General features: G+C 46.8%; 1 pseudogene; it reads right to left on the bottom strand.

Moving 5' to 3' along the window:
* Positions 1–1607: 1607 nt before the first annotated feature.
* On the bottom strand, positions 1608–3044 carry LOC138172503 (non-POU domain-containing octamer-binding protein pseudogene; annotated as a pseudogene).
* Between the last annotated feature and the right edge of the window lie 885 nt (positions 3045–3929).

Consider the following 3929-nt stretch of genomic DNA (forward strand, 5'->3'; position numbering starts at 1 on the left):
AAATTCTGGCTGGCTCAAAAAAGGGGTTTGCGCCTCCACCTCCACCTCGGACTGCCGCTGCCGCTATCGCTGCCACTGCTAGCCACTGGAGGGACTCTAGCTTGGCTTCTGCTTCCTCTTGCTCCACCCCTTCCTGCTACGTCAGCAAGTTCAATGGGGCATGGAAGATCTTTAAATCCCATATCCCTTACAGAGGCATAGTACTATGAGCCAGAGTTGGAGTCAGGAGGATTTTGTTCAAAGACTAGCTCTGAGATCTGCTGAGCCTCAGGTTTACCTATCTGTGAAATGGATCATGGAATCATAGATTCAGAGTTGGGGGTGGGCTTAATGAACATTCAGTTAAATGCTCTCTTACTACCTACAGCTGAGACAACCAAAGTCAAGAAAAGTGCAGAGACCTGTGCAGTGTCACACAGGAAGTAAGAGGCAGAGCCAGGATTCAAACACAGCTCCTGTTACTCTTCATCTAGTCTTCCTTCCACGGCTCTATATGTCTTCCTTGAATTCTTCCAGCAACAATAATTCTACTACTTCCCTGAGAGAGGCAGTGTGAAGAAAGTGCTTTATAAAACTTAAAACATTACCAAAATGAGAACATTGTAATTATCACATAAGACAATATATGGAAAAGAGTTTGTAAAGTATGAAGTGCCATCCAAATGGAATATTCTTATGCATATCTATTAGGAAGTTCTCTTGAAAAATATTCACATAATTGTATTCATATGAGAAAAGATTCAAATCTCAGTGCTTAGTGATTAATAGAGATATTCCCTCATTTCTAAAAAAACATCATTCTTTTTTTTGAAAAAGGCTTAAAATCTCTTTTTAATAATAATGTGGCTGCTGCATTCCTGTCTCATTTCTCAAACTCCAGACTGTGAGAGGGCCTGATATCACCAACAGCAGTGAAAGCTGCACAGCACAGCTCCAGAAGACAGGCAAGCCGGGAGAGTTCCGGGCATGGCCAAGAGAGCACCAGCACCCAGCAGCCCTTGCCCCTAAGCTCCATCTTGGTGTTAACAATGACACAGCAGCACCTCCCAGAGGGAGGCAAAGCCCCTCCATTCTGGGCTGTCCCCTCCCCATCCAGGAAACAGAAGATAAAAACAAAACTGATAATGGAAACCTAAAAGCAGATAACAAAACCTTCTCAGGACATAAAAAGAACACTGGGTTGGGAAGAGATAACAGGTCTTCTACTGGTATTGTTGCCTGAACTTCCTGGACACACCTGAGGTCCTAACCAGAGAGGAAATGGGGGTAAGGATTGTGTCTAAGTCAATGAGGGAGCAGTGAGGGGACAGAGGTGGAATGGTCAAGGGGAACAGGGACAGAGCAGGGTCTGCTTCTGCCATGGCCTCCCCACCCCCTCTTTAGCCATCATCACATTGAACTTTGAGGAATGCACCACACAGAACTGCTTCACTAAATGCCCCTCCCTAACCCCTCTCTGCCCTCAGCAAATTGCCTACCTAGAGTAGTTCAAGTGGGGAGGCCTAACTAGCAGGAGGAGGGGAGCCCCAACAGCCCTCTGAGGTAGAATCCTGGCTAGTCCAAAAAGGGTCGTCTGCAGGGTCAGGGGAAGCTCGACACTAACTCTATTAGTATCTGCAACATTTGTTTGGGCCAAAGTCCCCTCCAGGAGTTCCTCGGTTGAGTGTGGGAGGGTTTCCATCCATTGCACCAAGTCCTTCCATTGTACCACCCTGGCCAAAGAGGTCACTGGGTGGTGGGGTCATTCCCATGGTTCCATCTGGCATCATTGGACCAGGCCCTGGAGCACTTGGGGCAACAGCTGGCACATTAGCACCTCCCAGGGATCCGCTGTTGTTTATGCCCATAGCACCTCCTATACCATTTGGCCCATCCGCATCTCCTGCTCTCTCGCATCAGGGAAGTTTCCTTTGAAGCCCTCCTGCTGCAGTCACATCATTTCTTCCTGCTGCCATCTCATCTCCTCCTCATGCTGCCTGCGTTCCTCCTCCTGCCTGAGCTCCATTTGCTTGCATTTCTGCACCTCCTGATTATGCAGCTCCTCCATCCTTCGAAGCTCTTCCTGATGTCTCATCAAGTCCTGCCTCATCAACATGACCTGGTGCTCATGGTGAGCAGCCTCCATTTCCATCTCCAGCTTCTCTCTGGCTTCCTTGATGTTTCGATCTACTTGGTCCTGCTGCTGCTTCTCCATCTCAAACAGTGCCTTCCAGCGCATGGCGTCCTCATACTCAAAGGAGCCAAGCTGGGCAAATCGCTGGGCTGCTCTCGTTTCTTGTGAAATTTTTAGTTCTTGATGACCAGCTTCTCTGGGAGCCCTTCCTCATCATCTAGTTGGTCCATCGGCTCCACAGTCACTGGCCTAGGAAATGTGGTCATAAGAACTGACCACATTCAGTGACTTCACTGCATCTGTCCAGAGCTCTCTGGGCAGCTGGCTTCCCTGAGAATTCCACAATGCCTTTCCCTGAAGGCCTCTCTCGATCATCCACAATCACTACAGCCCTCTCCACCTGGCCAAAGACAGAGAAAGCCTCCTCCAACAGTTCATTGGACAAGAACTGAGAAAGTTTCCTAACTGTCAGGGATGCGCTATGGCAGGCAAAGTGCACTCACAACTGCTCTCCACGTAAAGGCATATTGTCCAGCTCCACTTTAGCAAACTCTGCTAGGGTTCGGGAGTCCAGGCAGGTGTCTGAAACCAAAGCCATTGTCCTTGTGAATGAACACCTTGCCTGCCTTTCCATATTTCTCAAACAATGTCTTCATTTCTTCTTCAGTGATGTCAGGAGGGAGATTACCCACAAAGAGGTGACTGCGCTGGGTGAAAGTCTTCTCCCCTGCCTTCCAAAAATTCTTCAGATCAATAGTCAGGCCTTCATTCTGGCTGTTGGCCTGCTGCCCATTTGCAGGTATTAGTGGTGGTAGCTGCTGGTGCTGGTGCTGGTACTGGTGTTGGTGCTGATGCTGATGCTGCTTCCTTGGAGTATGGTTCTGTTTATCTAGTTTGAAGCCTTTGTTGCTCTGCATTTTTGCACGCTGATGCAAAGCCCCGTCTCCCTGGAGTAATGGCAGCGTTCTGCCTCTAGTGCCTCAAGAAAAGAGCGTGGCTGCGGGAAACCACTCAACCTAGTGCGGCACTGCCCGGGGCTCTCAAAGCTAAAAAAAAATCATTCTTAATGGTGATAGTAATTTTGGTGCCATATAAAGAATTCTAGATTTTAGTCAGAGGACCTACGTTAGAATTATGGCTTTGCCGTGTGACCTTGCGCAAGCCACGTTAGCTCTTTGGGCTTCCGTTTCCTTATATCTAAAAGGGGCAAGGGGCAAACTGCTGTTGAGGTTCAGGTATTTTTCAGTTGTGTCCAATTCTCCTTGACCCCATTTGGTATTCTCTTGGCAGAGATATTGGAGTGATTTGCCATTTCCTTCTCCAGCTCATTTTACAGATGAGCAAACAGGGTTAAGTGACTGGACCAAGTTCCCACAGCTAGTAAGTATCTAGCTGGTAAACTAGTTTATCCTTAATTCGGGGTAAACAAGATAGTGTATAAGGTCCTGAATAGTTCTAGACCTATAATCCTATGGTTCTATGATCCTGTGACCTATATGGTTCAGTCTACCTCGAAATCTATGATCCACAACCCTAGTCAGTTTCTCATTATTGAAATGGAAGAATGATATGGCTTGGAAATGCAATACTCCCTTGATTTTTACATTGGTATCTTCAGGTATATAAAGGGAGTAGGAAGTTTAAACATACAGATTTCTTAGCATGTGGACATGTGTATAAGAGATAAATATACATATCTGTGTATTGGTTAGTCGTTGGCCGTCATTATTGAAGAAAACTAAAATAAAATATGTTGGAGTCAAAGTACATGTCCATCATGAGCCTGAGCAGGACAATATAAGCTGAGAAACTCTAC

This window comes from Petaurus breviceps, unplaced genomic scaffold (assembly GCF_028583685.1).
Source record: "Petaurus breviceps papuanus isolate PSGF00001 unplaced genomic scaffold, PetGlider_PUasm1.0 551, whole genome shotgun sequence".
Classification (NCBI taxonomy): domain Eukaryota; kingdom Metazoa; phylum Chordata; class Mammalia; order Diprotodontia; family Petauridae; genus Petaurus; species Petaurus breviceps.